Below are 18,371 nucleotides of genomic sequence, written 5' to 3' on the forward strand. Positions count from 1 at the left end.
AAGATATTGAAAATCTGATAAAAAAGAAACCAATTTTTCTGAGTTTTCGGAACTACACAAAGTTGGATAAAAACCTTGATCTCCTTTTCGACAGTGGTTATATTAAGCCCAGAGACATAATGAGATGTCCGCAGATAGCGTTTTTCCGCACTAAATCTATCGAGAGACGTATACAACAACTAAACGACCTCAAATTCAGTAATGAGAAACAGTTTTTGACAGCTTTTCGTGAAATTAACGAAGAGCATTTTAAGAAAGTTGTATCCGAATTTGTTAAGGTTCAAGAGATCTTAGATAAATATAGCTGTAAAACTCGTGAAGAATATATCAAATTAAGACTTCAGTGTACAGATGAGGATCTCCAAACTGACAATATGGCGCAGTTAAGGAATATGCGTCTGTCAAAACTGAACACTATGCTTGATTTTCTTTATAAAGAATGCTTCCTTCCCCCAAAACAAGTTGTAAAATATCCAAGAATTTTGTATACAAGTTTAGATACTGTTAAAGCAAGAAAAATAGAACTTGATGAAATAGGTTATCCACTGTCCACACCAATTTTAGGCATGCCATCACACAATTATAGAAAAAGAGTTAGTGAATTTTCAAAGTCGGGCATTGTTTATTTTTCGTGAAGAATTAAAGTGTTGGTGTGTTTAAATCTGATGTGTGTTCAACTTATATTTTGTACTGCTCATGCATGAAACAGAGCAGAGATAAGGAGATGTTTTTGCCCTGGTCAGTTTGTCATATCTCGTGCCTAGCAGAGCCAGATTTTCCTGAAGCCTAGGGCCTCAAGATCTAGTAAACCTCCTGTTAAGGTGTATTATATTTTTGACACTGTCATAAGCCTTTCTTACACGCATTGTAGCCCTAAACATGCATCATCCTCGGTTGTGTTTAAAACCACACTTTCATCTTCTACTAGCTGTGAGGGTGGGGGATTGGCAGGGGCCTTATAAGTGGAATGACCTAGAGCCTCTCTTCGTCCAAATTTGGTGAAATTGTGATTCATTTGTATTAAAATGTTCAGACCTTTTTGACTGTGGTCAGAACTGATTTAGAAATAAAGTTGTTGATTTGAGTGGGTTTTGTATATTGATTTGTTTTGTGTAAAAACCCTGTCTTTGATGAATATTTACAAATTTATCAAATTCCAACTGTCAAGGGTTCTCTGTGCATACCAATGTGTACACAGGAACTCAGTTTTTTGGTCACATCTGAACGACTGTATGTTGTCCCTTGCCAGACTTCCTGTCCAACATCACTGACAAGGGGGAACCACTCTGGAAAACCTGATGAACTTTCTCAGCAAACACCAGGATCAAACACAGGACCTCCAGGTTAGCGGGCAACGTCTAACTTACGGAGCCACTGTGTCTCCCCATTCATATATAAAGACAGTGTTAAGATATAATTGATTTTTTTGTTCCACTGTCGACACAGGAAATGAAACTAACCTCAGTAAACAAATAGGCACTTCCTGTTAATCTTATGGAAAAAAGATCATAACATCATACTTTTCTGCATCAGTTGAGCTAATGAAGATTGGCTTATTATGTCATTCAGTGTACTACTTACTTACTCGAATTTCAACTTCCAAGGATTCTTTTATGTACATATGAACATATACATTGTACATCGACTAGATGCTGTTTCTTGCCCGAAAGATTACAAAAATATTAACACTGTCTTTGATCATGTAATTTACAAGTGAGACAAATGCTAACATTTTGAATTATACCTGCCCCAAATACACCATATCAGATCATGGTATTTGTTTGGTTTTGGTCTTTAGATCTTTTCCTCACAAGTCACATGTTTATATATGTGCCTGAAAGAGGTTATATTTTAAAATAGATATTCATATTGTTATTGTTTTCTTTGTGCTGCCGAGTCAGAAATCAATTGTGACATATGTTAAAGATGCATTAAGTAACATTTAGTTAAAGAGCTGGCTGTTCTTGTTATAATATTCAAAAATAGATTATGAAAAATGAATATATTGAAGGTTTCATTCAAATTACTCCTTTCTGTGTGAAGATATCAGTGTTTGAAGTCTTGAAAAGATGTAGCGTAGATTGTTTATTATCGCAGTAACCATACTTGACAATCGAGACTAAAGTCTTGATTACCCATGTTATCGTTAGGTTTTTAAAACTCATGGGTGTTCTAATCTATTTAAATCTCGGTCATCCATGATATAAAGAGGGTTGATTGTCGTGTGATCGAATAAATGTCTAATTAATATAGTTTATATATATATAACCTTTGAGGCCAAAATAAAAACCTGCAATAGGTAAATTTAGGATTTACGTAATGCATCTTTAAGTTCAACAAACTCGATAATATCCCTTTAAGATCAGTTTTGATGGGCCGAAACAACACATGGCTACCTTGGGTTTTTTTTTACGTAAAAGGAGTTAGCCCCCCTTTGCTTTGAACCGTGAATGCAAGGTTAGTACTAAATAATAAGGCCAGCACCATCTCACTTTTTCGTCATAGGTCACGAGATGTAAACAGGGCTAGTGCTAATCCTAACCCTAACCCTGGATCTAGCCCCATTGCTTACCCTAATCCTAACATACAATCACGTACCCTAACCTTATTTACATCTAAATTGACAAAAATTGAGCTGGCCTTAACAAATAGATTTAGCCGTAAAAGTATTATCGATACAACCTGGCTCTTGAACCGCAACCGTTTTGCAGCACTAGCTTGCTGGCAATTGCAGACAAACCCTGATGTCTTGATTTATTTTTATTGCAGTATTTGTTGCTGCCAACTTCCCCTGGAAACAGTCATGTAAGTAATGTGTACAAATTGGTTTCTACTGATTTCAACCCGCCACCTTTCTAATGGGTCGTCTGTCAGATGAGTATGACCCATGCATTCTTTTCTTACTACATATCTTAGTAGCCTTAAGTGATCGTCTAATATTTTCTTGTCTTCCCTGGCTTCCTTTTCACGTTATGTGTTTTCTTCTTACTATCCCGTTAAGACGTTTATCTTCTCATTATATAGTTCAGACGTTTGTCTTAACAGGAATAAAAATGCATCAGTTCGTTTTTACATTTTATGTCAAGCTGGATACATGGTACAATGCACAATAGATTACATTAGCATACGTTAAAATTAACACCTTTCTCTCAACCCCAACTCCTGTAAACCAGCATGACTAGACTCAGGAAATGGCTACATCATATGGTTTTCTAAAGAACCAATAAGACGATGTCTAGCCTCTCTGAGCACGCAGAAGAAGTCTCTAGGAACTATCAGATGGTATCCATCCGGAACCCAATGATATCCGAGTCTTGAATGGCTGGTCTGGGTTCTTTAACAGATTTGCTTACTTCATGACTTAAGATTCTGCAAATAATGAATTTGATTGGATGGTTACAGTGTATGATGCAATTAGTAAATTTCAAATCACGTGTTAAACATGATATTCTGATTCCCACGGAACCAGCTATGTTTACCAAATTATAACTATTTTTATGTTTGAATCCCCTTTATTTGAGTGCATTAGATATGATTTCCATACAATGCGTGAATGTGAGCCCAATAATTAGTTAAAGATACAATTTGGTCGCAAAGACCATAGTACTACATTAGATAGGTAAAGTAATTATAACTATAAATGTTATAAAGGCGAACTTGTCAGTCTTTGTGACCTATTTTACACTCGGATGCGCGTATAAGCTAAGTACTTCGTTGCTTAGCAACATGTCCTTGAGGTTTTTTTTCTTTAAAATTACTGGGACTATTTAGCTGAACCAAAGAAGGAACCATGTCGTCATTCAGAATGTTTGTCCTAATTTACTAATTGAAAATTAATAGACGTGATACATTCAAATGTAGCCTATAGATAGACACTGATGCGGGAATCCGATGCATACGGAACCCAGAGGGGGGGGGGGGGTCGCGGTGGCTCAGTGGGTAAGACTCTGGTCCGCTAGCCGGGAGGTCCCGGATTTGCTCCCGGTGTTGACCAAGAAAGTTCCGGTGCAAGACGGAGGGCCAGTTGTCTTATCGTTCGGATGGTACTAAAACGAAAGACATGTACACATTGGCGTGCACGTAAAAAAAACCCTTGGCAGATGGAATTCGATATAAGAGTAGGTGGAATTCGATATAAGTGTAGGCCGTAGCACACTGCATGGTGTATGCCCTTCTTCATTAGCCTAGTCGTGCAGAAAAGTAGGACGTTAAACCCATTTCATTTCATTTCATTTCAGGAACCGTTCCAATATGGGTACCTAGTCAAATCCGCAGAAACTGTTTTTGGAAAAAATTAAGTCTTACGGACGCATATTTCCCTTGACGTATTTTATTGACGAAAATTCCTTGATTTTATTTCTAAGGCGATAAACAATAATTAAACATCTGATGTGCCCAAGGGCTTAAAAAATGTGTAGGGTGTGTATCAGAAAAGTAGGAATTATTAATATTAAATAGTGCGGAGACAATATGTCACGTAATGTTGCTATAGTTAGGCGTGTCTTGTCGCCAATGATTTAGTCTACTAACTTTTAAGTGTACATTATCAAATAATATTATCGGCGACCTTAGGAGATAAAAAGAAATGTGTTTTACTCCCATATGTTGTTATAATAAATTCTATTTTGCTGAGTGATCTTTTTTTTATCGGTATATTTTATCAAGGTGTTTCTATACCCAATTTTGCCATTTTGAGTCTAACATAATATAATATGGAGTTTTTATGTTGCCTGTAGAATTTTCCCGTACAGCGGCATCTGCGTTTAATTTTTCTACCAAGAGACTATAAATGCTTATAAATTTTTAAACTGAATCAGTATTTTAGCACCGAAAGACTAAACACACTTTCACAAGTTAAAACGGACAATTATCTTTGCTCGGTGGATCAATGTGTAAGAAGACGTTGGCTCGCTAGCCTGGAGGTCCCGTGTTTGATCCCTGCGTTGGCCGAGAAAGTTCATTGGGATTTTCCGGCGTGGTTCCCGCTTGTCAGTGGTGCAGGACGGAGGGCCTGACAAGGGACAAAATATAGTCGTTCGGATGGGACGACAAACTGAGGTTATGTGTACACATTGGCGTGCACGTAGAAAACCCCTTGGCAGTTGGAATTCGAAATAAGAGTAGGCAATGGCGCCGCTGTCTGGGCAAAATTTCCCTCATGGCCTCATAGCACACTGCATGGCGTATGCCCGTCTTTATTATCCCAGTCGGAGCAGAACAGTAGGACGTTAAACCCCAATTTATTTCTTTGTCTGGAATGGACTGAAATTAAAAAAATTAACATCTCGTCAACATCATGCTGTGTTTATGCTTACTATTCTTCGAATTTCATCAGTTAAGAGTGCCATGTTTCTCGAATCCTGGAAATCAAATGGATTTTTTTTCTGCCTCAAAACCCGGCTAATATGAAGATGAACATGAGCCATACAATGTTCTGTAGGGAGGTTTCCGCCCAACGTGTTCACAGAACCTCGGTTTTTCGTGCTTTATCCTTTATCGTCAGATGTGGGACAGGATGGACACTCAAAGCACGAGTGCTTTATCCTTTATCGTCAGATGTGGGACAGGATGGACACTCAAAGCACGAGACAATGATATAGACATTATGTATGGTGGCTGAAAGCGTTCATTTAGATCGGCGGGTTTCTAGATACAACGCGAGAGTCGCCGTTAAACCACGCGACGAAAAAGTCGCCGAAAAAATCGGCGACTTTTTCGTGCTCTGGCTTAACGGCGACTCTCGCCTCGGAAGTTTATAGTTAGTTACATGCGCAATGGCTACATTTTACGCACACAGATCACCAAATTTTTCTACGCCGTCACCTACCAATGTAGGGCGAAAGTTATTTTTAGTCTTTCTATCCCTTTCCCTTTTCCCCCTTTTGCATGGCGATTTTTGGTGTAGAATCGAAGAAAGGGGTTTGAAAATACATTTTCTGCCAGGTTTTGGTGAATATTCATGATTTTGAGAGGTAGGTTAGGTTGAAATGTAGGGCCGAAAATTGCATGTTTACTTGTCTCTACTTCCAGCTTGTGTATTTCAAGTTTTTCATGGTGAACCTCATACATGCTTTTGTGCAAGAGTTTGCCACATGTTGCTCCATCTGTGGCAGAAAGCGTTCTACCCAACGAAAATTTGGGAAAAAGTTAGTGCCGGTCTAAGATACGAGAACTAACATTAAATCGATGGGGAAATATTTAGTGATATAAAGACGTGTAGCCTACATTTTAAATCTAATTCCAGTGTAACTAAACAGGTTTTGAAAGTACACGTGTCTGTAACACTCATAAATTTTAATTTGCCCTAGTGTCACTGAAAATGTTGATATAGCTCGACAGCCCAAACTCATCCAAAATCTCCTCCATTCTGATTTTATAAACAAGACGTACAATGTAGCCATTGCGCATGTAAACTTCCGAGGCGAGAGTCGCCGTTAAAGCCAGAGCGACTAAAAAGTCGCCGAAAAAGTCGCCGATTTTTTCGGCGACTTTTTCGTCGCGTGGCTTAACGGCGACTCTCGTGTTGTGAAAGTCGCGGGTCGCCGTTAAGCTAGTACGACGAAAAAGTCGCCGATCGGCGCCCTTTTCGTCGTGCTGGCTTAACGGCGACTCTCGCGTTGTATCTAGAAACCCGCCGATCTAAATTGACGCTTTCAGCCACCATAATTATGAGATATCACAATTAATGCTTTGCATCCATAAAATTGAATCAAATTGTATTAATTCATAATTAAAATTGACGTCAAAGAATTTCTCGATTTACAAAGCTCAATGTGTATGTATATACGCCAAAATACCCATATAGACCATGCGGGGGAGGGGGGGGGGAGATACATCGTCTCAGGAACCGGGCAAACCCCCTCCTGAAAAAATTCCTGGATTCGTTCCTGCTACCCAGCCTTAAAATACTGTTAAGGAGAAAACACGCAGAAAAATTCCAGAGAATGTTCTTAGCCAACACAGGAATCGATTAGGGTACCTCCTGTTTGGTAGCCTAAGCTAGCATGTCCCTACTCTCAGAGCTACCGTTGCACCCTTCGAACCTTGGCCATACAAATTTGACGGCCGCCATTTTGAAAATCAAACTGTTTTCAGTGAATAAATTAAAACAAAAATATCAATAAAAATGGGTAATGGATTGTGGAAAACGTGATTATCAAACTACAATATTTTGAAGAAGGAACCACATTGATTGTCAGAATCTTGTATCAGAAATTTTGAGAATTTCTTTCAGTAGTACTCCAGTGCTCGGATTGTTCAGTCGACCATATAACGAACTGTAGGCCTACCTAATCGAAATATTATGTGTGGAGTTAGTTAGTGTTAGTTGTATTTTACGGCCGCTTCCACCGAGGTGATATCGCAGACAATGACGTGTTATGTGTACAAGGTGCATTAATTTACAATGTGATTAGTGAGAAATATTAGGATGGTTAGGTTTTCATATATATGTACATAGGACAATAAACAACAGTAGGATAACATGTGCAAAGGACGAAACAGGTGCCAGTAGACATTTACAAACATGCGATTTGACGGAACAGACATGGACAAAGACGGACATTTTCACAGACATAGACATATTATGTACATATATATATATTTTGGGTCGATTGGGTTGGTCTGGTTGGTATAGTAAGGTGCACGACAAGGTAGGTAATCAGCACCGGAAGTACGTGTGCTCATGCTGATTGGTTGAATGGCGGGAAACAAACTTTCCAACAGTCAGAGCAATATGCATGCATGTTAAAAATAAGCATTGCAAGAGATAAATCAGCATATTGCAGGTCTTTTTTTTACCTTCATGTGTTATATAAATTATTATGTAGATATTTATTCACGTGACAAGTCACTCATGGAGACTGTCGACTAAAGGACAGAAAATCGAGACTTCGTTTATTATAGTGACAATGGTACTTGACAATCGAGATTAAATAGGCTATTGCTTGTCAAAACTTCAAACTCCGCCCAGAATAGGTAGTTTGACTGAAATTTTCAGTACATGTAGATTCAACTTCCATTATCTTTGTTTCAACTATTATAACAAGAGCGGACATTCGGGGATCGGATCCACAGCAAGTATACAGCCACAGACATAAAACTACTGTATATTAATCTAGAAAGTGTCGACGAGACATTAAAAACCATTCTAACTAGTTAAATCTGTCTATTGCGGCCATTGTCTGACACGGACAGCTGTCTAGTCGTTCGGATGGGACGAAAAACCGAGGTCCCGTGTACACATTGGCCTGTACGTAAAAGATCCCTTGGAATTCGATATAAGAGTAGGCCGTAGTGCCGCTGTCCGGGCAAAATTTCCCTCATAGCACACTGTATGGCGTGTGTCCGTCTTCATTAGCCCAGCTGGGAGCAGAACAGAAGGACGTTAAACCCCATTCCATTACATCTGTCTATTGCGGGGTTTTATTTTGGGTTCAAATTTTATATAAACTATTATTCAGACATTTATGCATACAACAAGCCCATAATCAACCCTCTAGACCATCGGGTGGTGGGGATTTAAACGGATTGAAACGCGATCGCTATTTAATGATTTTATTTAACCCTTATGCGGACACGTCGCACGAAAAACATTGTCGGCAACAAGGGGTAAGCTACGACATCAGACATAAATTGGTTTTTGGATGCATAATTTTATTCAAATACGATCAAACTACAGTTTCATATAAAGACTGAATAATAATCAATCGAAGTAAAAAAATATTTGAGGTATTAACAGTGAAGATATGAATTATAGGGTATTTTTGAAACCATACAAATCTATACATAACTTAATTGTCATTTCCATGTAGAATCGTCTTTTGACGGGGTTGGCAGAGTACCTAGATTTGTCTTCAGATCAAGATTACTAGAATGACTAACACAATATCATCAGTAAGAAAGATTCCAAATAAAAAGCTGACACCGAACGGAGAACAGATTGTAACCAGCAAAATGTTCAAAGGAAAGGGGAGGGGGGCGCACAAGACTCCTTGTTTCCGATAATGTAATGCTCTTAGTTTCTTGTCAAATGGTGAATGTTGCCACTGCCTCACTTCCCTTCTATTTGCAGCATTATACTCGACAATGTATAAAATACTCGCTAGACAATTATGAACCAGTTCCCCACAAATGTTAAGGATGTGGTCGTGGGGTTCCGAAATACCCCTTGCATACGCAAAAGGGTTGAAAATGGAAAATCGAGGCTTAGTCTCGGTTAACATGCAACGTTGCTACGATAATAAACAATCTATGGCACATCTTGTCAAAACTTCGAACAGTTATAACTTCGCTCAGAATAAAGCAATTTGAATGAAATTTTCAATATATTCATTTTGCATGATCTTCTTTTGAACTATCATATTGAACAGCTAGCTCGTTAACTAAATCTTACATAGTGCATCTTTAATAAAAGTAATTGGCAAATATTTTTTCCCCAGTTAAACTCGTCATAAGGGCATCATAATAGGTCGTGTCATTTAATTTAAGATAAGTTCGTATTTACATATGTTGTAAGTAAGACCAGGTCATTGTATACTCCCAGCTCGAGTAACACCATGGACGGTATGCTGTATAAATGACAGCATCGTGTTGAGGCACTAAGTACTAGTGCGGGGGCCTTTATCTAAGACACGTCGGTCAAAAGCTTCCCGGCCGCTTGCATTGTTTCGTATTAACCTTTACCCTACTAAGAAACAGAATCGCATATAATGAAGTTTACTGCGTACTATTTTACACACCCATATTCACAGAATATAAAATCTGCATTAATCTAGTTTCCAAATAATCAATTGTCGGGAAGCGTATTTAGAGTGGATAAAATATTTTATTTTCCTTTGGGTAAACTACGCGGCGAACATTATGGTAACATTAAGGCGATGGAAATAGATTCCGTTCATACCCTACTAGATTTACCAGTGCCGGATTAACCATTAGGCATATAAGGCCACAAAAAAATAAAGTAAAAAAAGTTGTAATCTAGCTACTGTAATCTTATAGTTATTACAGTACTGTCAACAACAAAAAAATGGTTCTGAATTTTTTTTTTTTGTAATAAATATTCTATTTTTAAATTAAACTTTGTTCCTTTTATCATGTCATTATCATTTTTTAACTATCTATATCTTACACAATGTATCTTTAATTTATCCTATTACTTTGCTTTTTAAAAACACAAATGTATTTATGAAACTCTTAGCGCGACTACGACTTCATATCTTTTACTTTAAAAAGCAACCTACTTAAATACAATGATCATGTCTAAATACGTAAAGCCTAATATCATTCCATTGAAGATTAATACATGTACTTGTAATTTTATCTTCAACGTGTATGTGGGAGAATCAGACACTCCCTTGCCGGTGAAACAATACTGTAATATATATAATTATTATGAAATATACTATACGAAACCCCGCCTAGGAAATGAATAAAATATTCTACCATCGACCAAATTTTAATTCGTGATTTTAGTGACGCCCGTGTGGCATACGTGCAAATTTTAAAGAAAAATAACGCCGTTGGCATGGCTTTTAAATTTCAGTTAGACTGCACCTGTGGGGCTAGAAGGGAATACATCGAATCTTTGTAATGGGGCCGATATGTGGTGGCGTTCTGTACACACTTGCTTAAGCAATGGCGACAATATTTTCTCACTGCCCATTACTAAATCCAAATAATAGGTACATGTAAAACCCGATTTTAAAATATTAAATGCCAATAACATTTGGTTTTATTTGCAATGCTGTAGTAATATTTGAACTAAGTAAAAGTTCATGTTTCATTTTTGATAAAATTCCATCAATTCTAAATTGTAATCATATTTCTACATAGTGAAGTTGGCACTATATACATATTATCCAAAATAGACGGACCAAAAAACCCTTCAAATGGGCCGTACATTTTTCCTATCTATTTTCACCAGACAGTAGGCCTACCTCCCTCCCTATACTCCGTCCTTTGATAACCATTTAAGTCAGTTACCCCTTACCCTCCTTCCCCCTTTGGAAATCTAGCGTTGGTAAGGAACTGGTACGTAAAAATGAATATTTTCTCATCAACATTGAAACTAAAGGACTGTCACCACTTTAAATTCATTAAGTACGTCATTGAACGACAGACAACTCACAGTGGCGTTCCCAGGTTTAGTGATGCCCGAGGCGACCGCCTTGATGGTGTGCCCTCATAGGGTCTAGTACTGGGAATGTGAGAAAGGGAGACATTTTAAATAATATGTAAAAAAAATACTCAATTACTGGTTTAATTAAAGCGAGGGTTCACACAACGAAATGTCCCTTTAATTAAAGTAGTAATGTTTTTTCCATATTATGATTCGTGTGTCAATTGCTAAATGCCAATCATAGACATAGAAGTTATGTAAAAATAGAAGAATAACCAGCGGTAATTTCGAAAAACTTTATTTTGATTCTACTCTTTAATCGGATTCCCACATGAAATCGGCCCTCTAGACCCCCCCCCCCCTGCACATCATGAGGAGTGGGGGGGGGGGGGCTCTCAAAATACAAAATATAACATGTAATTTCATCACCTACATCACCTTTTAATATTTTAAGTGATTTTTTTTCTATACTGTGATTTCGGAGGGGAGGGGGCTACCTGGATCCGCCACGCCCTACACACCCTGCACCCCCTGCGAGCGATTAATACCAACTCATCATCAGTACCGCTAATAACCGGCGGTGACATTTTACCACAATAATCACGCACATCATTAATTCACGGCAATAAATTCCACACGTTCACCAAAGAAAAAAGGAATTCATAACAACCACAAAATTGCACCGGACATTTTAATTGTTTTAATCCCGACATTTATTATTAGTACGCTACTCATGTATCAAATATGGAATGTTTTCGAGTCATATGTAATAAAGCGGTTTACTCGTAAATTTACATAAACAGAATTCAAGTTTTATCGGTACTTTGTAAAAAGAAACTGAAGGATTAATTCCTTTATAAAAATATTGAAACATAAATTTCTTTATTAGAGATTTGTAATGGGCAGCGGGGGGGGGGGGAATAAGGGCCTAGGGGAATAAACTAATTGGGAGATGCTAACTGAAGGCCGGTTGGGGAGGTTCGGGATTTTCCGGAGTCAACATTGGCCGCTTTATAGATAAGTGTTTTGTCGTTCGTATGGTACGAGAAACCGAGGTTCCATGTAAAAATGGCGTCCACTAAAAGTAACCCTTGTCATTTGAAATTCGAAATAAGAGTAGGTCGTACCGCCGCTGTCCGGGAAATCAATTTCACCCATAGCATACTGTATGGTGTATGTCCACCTTCATTAGCACAGTTGGCGCAGAAAAGTAGGACGTTAAACCCCATTTCATTTCAGATATTTTTGACTCTTGGTGTACATACGCATCTCCGGTGACGAATTACAATTTTTAAACAATGATGTATGCCAAATATTAATCTTAAAAATGTAACAAATTTTGGGAGAGTTCGATTGTATGACGGCGGACAAAGTGTTCGATTGAGTCAACAGATAGGAGCATCCCTTTCTGCCCTCCGGTCTCATGATCCCACGATTTTATTCAATCGAGTCAGCCAGATTGACCCTAGAGCTAATTTACTCCCTTATCGCCAGAATTGATAAACTCGCGTCGCTTGATTGGTTGAAAGATTTTCGTCTCCGGCATCTTAATATTAACAATGATAAAATTTGACTTTCTTCATAAGTCGATTATTATTAAGCAAGTGTGACTTCGATTGTGATTTCCCAGTAGAACTTATATGAAATTTGATGAAATTTTACGGTGAATTTCGAATGCGACAACACGGTGTTCAAAGCTTTAGAGTTTTATTATTGTTAGAATTAGAGAAAATTTAATAACGTATTTATTTGGAGTTGATTTAAACGGATAATATTGTGACGATTACGTAATTGGATTTACAGATTCCCAGTTCTTGATATTTATTCATTTTGATAAAGGACTAATAACGCATCTGTGAATTTGTAAAAGCCGGCACGGTGATTTTAAAAGAAAAATGTACAGTTTCACGATGTAATACATGGTACTATCTAAGTTCCAGCAAATCTAAAGCTATACAGCAGAAAAATATGTTCTTTGGATTCCGACGATCTTTAAATGGACATCGAAATATACATTTTAAATCACCCAGATGTAGGAACATTTTTTAGAAAATAGTCAAATACAACTTTTATGTAATAACTACAGAACTGTGCGAATAATCGGAGAAATTTCACTTTCAAAAAATACAAATCGGACAACGCATTCACACATTCTAGCGATGCACCGCCATATTGTGTTATGACGTCATTGATGTTGACCAAAGATAAGGGAAACTAAAAACAAACAGAACCTCATAATCCGCTAAATAAATAGAATTAATTTTAACCAAAGTGCTTAATAGAGTTTTATAAAATATATATAAACATGGAAGTTCGAGTATATAGTCTTGTTCTTATGAGACTGTTTTTATTCTTGGAACTAGCAAGCGGGAGTACGGTTGTCCAGGAATCAGTGATTGATCTAATGGTAAGTGATCATTTTGTTTTAGTTTTTCTATTCTTATTAACGCTATATACAGTATATACACTATATTTGAATGCTTTTCACGGCAGTGGAGGTCTGTATAGTGGGTAGTTGAATATGGTTGATTAAACTTTAAAATATTTATTTGGACAGGACACTAGTCCATTTAAATTTAAATATTTGAGTAAAAGTCGGGGTTTTCGACATTAAATTTACCAGTTTAGGCATTTCAAAATTGATCTTACCCAGTTTTACTCTATAGTGACCAGGGGAGTTGGATGGCCGAATAGTTAGCGCGTGTGCGTTGTATCATAAGGTCTGTAAGTGTAATCGAATCAACTGGCATGGTTTTGATTCCCCGGTTGTACGTGATAAGGAGTAGGGTCGCCTGTCCAACCTCGTGGGTTTTCCCGTTTTCTCCCACAGCTAAAGACCCCTACGCGCAAGCGACTTATTGAAATGAAATTGACCCATATGTTAGTCCCAAAATGACCTGGTTTGTGTCGAGTGGACGTTAAACCCCATTTTCTCTCTCTCTATAATGACTAAAGTGAGAAATACTATATCAAATATAAGAAATAATATATCAAATATAAGATTATACATCTGAAATTGTATTAACGGGGCGAGGCATGCTTACACTTTTTTAAACACTTGATGCCACTTCTCTTGTAATTGTTCAGGGTTTGGGTGGTTTAATACGTGTGCGAGAAATCATAAGGTCTGTGACTAAGTCGAGTGGTGTGGTTTCGATGACCAGCTTGTACATGACAAGGAGTAAGGTCGCCTGTCCAACCTTGTGGGTTTTCCCCGGGTCCTCCGCTCCCCCCTCCGCACACACACTGCCAAAGACACCGACGCGCAAGCATATAATTGAAATAAAATTGAACCATGTTAGTCCCGAAATTACCTAGTTTTATGTCCAGTTGGCGTTATGTCCCGTCTTTCTCCAGTGTGGTTCTTGTCGGTGGTGCAGGACGGAGGGTCTGGAAAGAAACAGTGTCTCGTCGTTCAGATGGAACGAAAAAACGAGGGCCCATGTAAATGTTAGCGTGTACGTAAAAGAAACCTTGACATTTTGAATTCGATATAAGAGAAGGCCAGGGAGTCGCTGTACGGGCGAACTGTCCCTCATAGCACACTGTATGGCGTAAATCTGATTTCATTATAAAGGTTGGTGCAGAAAAGGAAAGGAGGACGTTAAAAATCCATTCCATCACACCACATTTCACTTCATTTTCGAACGATAAAGGCGCTGAATACACGGATGTTTGTTTGTACTTTTAACAGTTGAAACGGGACACGCTTCACTTTCCATCCTTGGCTAAACATAATATGTCATGCAAAACAAATTAAGACAGGACAAACATACATAAGAGCATAGAATCTTATGCGTATTTGATAATTTAATACCAGAAAAAAAAACACCACAAAAATATACACAAAAAGGAGTTGAGATGGAGGTTTAACGTCCTACCTTTAAGGACCAACCGAGCTATGTTGTTTTATCTGTCTATAACGAACTAAAACTAAGATTAAAGACCAATCGGGCTATGTTGTTTTACCTGTTTATAACGAACTTATGCTGTTTTACCTGTCTATAATGAACTTAAACTTAGATTAAAGACCAACCGGGATTTGTTGTTTTACCTGTATATAACCAACTTAAACTTAGATTAATGACCAACCGAGCTATGGTGTTTTACTTAAACTTAGATTAAACGATCAATTTTTACAAAAATGGAATAATTCAAAGCTTAATTATTATACCCTTTTCTGAAATGATAGTTACTGATTATGTTTATCACAAGTAAGATATGTATGACATAATTTGCAAAGTGAAAGATCTGATAAAATAAAATAACCAGAAATAGTGGAATTTGTGAACGATGCAATCAATTTAAATAACTTTGAAGATGAATATCATTATAATGTTGTCCATTATATAAAGACTTTCTTAAAAGAAAACATTAAAGTTATTCTATATTGTAAATACCTTCGTAATTGATCAGGCGCGTTTCTAATGAGAGAGAGAGAGAGAGAGAGAGCGCGTGTGTCTCCCACATTCATTGAAATAACGTCGAACAAACAAGCATTGCCACCGTTTTATGCACTAAAATGGGAAGGAACATTGTCTTATAGCTTCTGATATTTTATCAAATTCCCGGGTAATCCCCCAGATCTCACGCCAAACTTGAATACCCCACCCCCGCTCCTCCGCTGCTCGAATTCCTAAAAACGTCCCTGTACATGTGTTTGTTTTAATACTATTTGTATTACTAACACCTGTACCGTACATTTTTATTTATTCATTTTTTGTATATAACCTCCAACAATCAAAATTTTCTCACTTTACTTTTGTAAATATAATGGAGTTGGAGATCCACGGTCAGTGATCAAACAGATAAGAATAATGATGCCTGGTTGACCGAGACAACCTGCAAGCGTGATATTGTTCTAATTATAATATCGCTCCATGGAATTGGAAAACCTCCACAATGACGTTTGAACTTGAAAATGATATATTTGCCAATTTCTTAACTGCATCACAATGGTGAATTATAGGATTAATAGGATTATTCTTTAAGAAGCCTTTATTTCAACATAATATTTTAAACATGTCTTAATGGAAATGCAACTATCGCTTTAAGGTTGCATTAAAGCGCACTTTAATGTTAACAATTTGTCACAATTTGATGAAATTATAATCTTATGATAAGTTAGGAATATTTTTGTTTCCATAGCGAAGAATTTAGACGCGATGTCTGTGACTTGTACTTTCTGGAACACTTGCAGCCGCCTTTTTTGTATCCATGGATACAGGTTAAATGTGCTCGGCTTCTGCATGAAATAGGTTATCTAATTGTATATTACACTGTGAAGGCGTCTAAAATATGAACCTGTCATCATTTCATTAATAAATATATTAAACAAAAACGGCTTAAATACAGAATCCTGTAGATTAGGGGGGGGGGTCCTTATTTTGCAAATTTTGAAAAGTTAAGGGGCTACCCTCAATTCATGTTGGAATTGATGAGAAAAAAAGAAATAACATTTTTTTAGAGGGTGCTACCGGCTATAATCAAAGTTCGAACAAAAATTGACTATTTGGCATGAAAAGAAATGCTGTTTTCTGGTTAATTAGAATGTAAACAAGACAAAACTTCGAAAATTGGCGAAATCAAGATTTTTTCGGGAAATTGTGTCTTTTTCCTAAACCTTTACTTTAAGCCCTTCTATTGTGGCTTCCGGTGTAACCCAAAGGGTCCGTCCTCGGACTGATCTTGTTTTTTCCTGGAAAAACATTGATTTCTCCAATTTTCGAACCTCTGTATAAAACCCTGGAATCAGTTCTGTAGCTTTATAAATATTATTTTGTCTTGTTCACATTCTAATTAACCAGGAAACAACAATTCTTTTCATTTATAACGGTTTTCTATAAAAATGAAAAAATGCCAAAATTTCACATTGTGTTCGAACATTGATAGACGGTAGCACCCTCTAAAAACCTTTTTTATTCTTTTATTTATTTATTTTTTTTTTTCCATTTTTTTCTCATCAATTGCAACATGAATTGAGGGTAGCCCCTTAACCTTTCAAAATTTTGCAAAATAAGGCCTACACTACCGGAGAGTTACCGAGGTGAAACGGATAACAAAATTAAAATGCATAACAGTTTGAAATTTCGCAATGCTGGAAACTAAAAGTTTGTTTGACTTTTTTTTTGTTTTTTTTTTGTTTTTTTAAAGGACCAAACCCAGCAAGAAATAAATAAATAAAAACAATGTAAATAAAAGACACCGTTGTAACCACTGTCAAAGAATAATTCTTCATTATCTTATAAATGTGGGGGCGTAAATATACCCTACAGGTGCTGACCCCTTAATTTGAAGCATTCATTCATTTCAGTAACTATTATATTTATTGCAACAGTAGATTGGATATTTAGATACTGTCAAATTAATATACGCCTTGTCATTGATTGTATGTAAATATATTTGCTTCGCTTCAAACTATTGCCCAAAGACATTTTAATATTGAAGAGATTTTATCTAATATAATATACAATTCATAAATTCATCGCAAAGACGGCGGGGGATTTATCTAAAGTAATATCAATATGTCGGTTGCTATAAGTATAGGCCTAATCTTTCTAGAAGGCCTGGTAACATTTCTCATTTAAAGATTTGACATAGCTCACACATCTTTGTAAAATGACTATTCAATAGCTAATAAATATTTGTAGAATGACTATTCAGTAGCTAATAAATCTTTGTAGAATGAATATTCAATAGCTATTACTGTTCGATAGCTAAGACATCTTTGTGGGTTTTACAATAAATCATTGTAGAATGACTTTTCAATAGCTAACAAATCTTTGTATATTTACATTCAATAGCTAATAAATCTTTGTATGATTTGCTATTCAATAAATCCTTCAAAGGTCTAATCTATTAACTAATAAAATTTGGCACATAAATCTAATGCTTTATTTCGATTTGTGATGAGGCAAGCTCTATCTGATTAAATTTTTGTGTTTAAAGATTAATAAATAACTTAAGTTTCATTATCGGCCAACACAAGATCGGTCATAATCTCAACACTGGCTTTTTATATACATGTATATAGACACAAGATTTGCATAAGGACATGCCCCGAGTTCACAAAGCATTTCCAGGCTTAAAGTAGCTAAGTCTCTAACTCAATATCATCCAAAATCTTCGACATTGAAAACACGAATTATTTGTCAATTTAAATCAACATTGATGCTGTGACCTTACGGGGAAAAGATGGGCTTCTGATATCCAATAATTAAGACAAAATAAACAAGGGACTCGTAGAAAGAGG

The sequence above is a fragment of the Patella vulgata genome, chromosome 1 (genome assembly GCF_932274485.2).
Source record: "Patella vulgata chromosome 1, xgPatVulg1.2, whole genome shotgun sequence".
Classification (NCBI taxonomy): Eukaryota; Metazoa; Mollusca; class Gastropoda; family Patellidae; genus Patella; species Patella vulgata.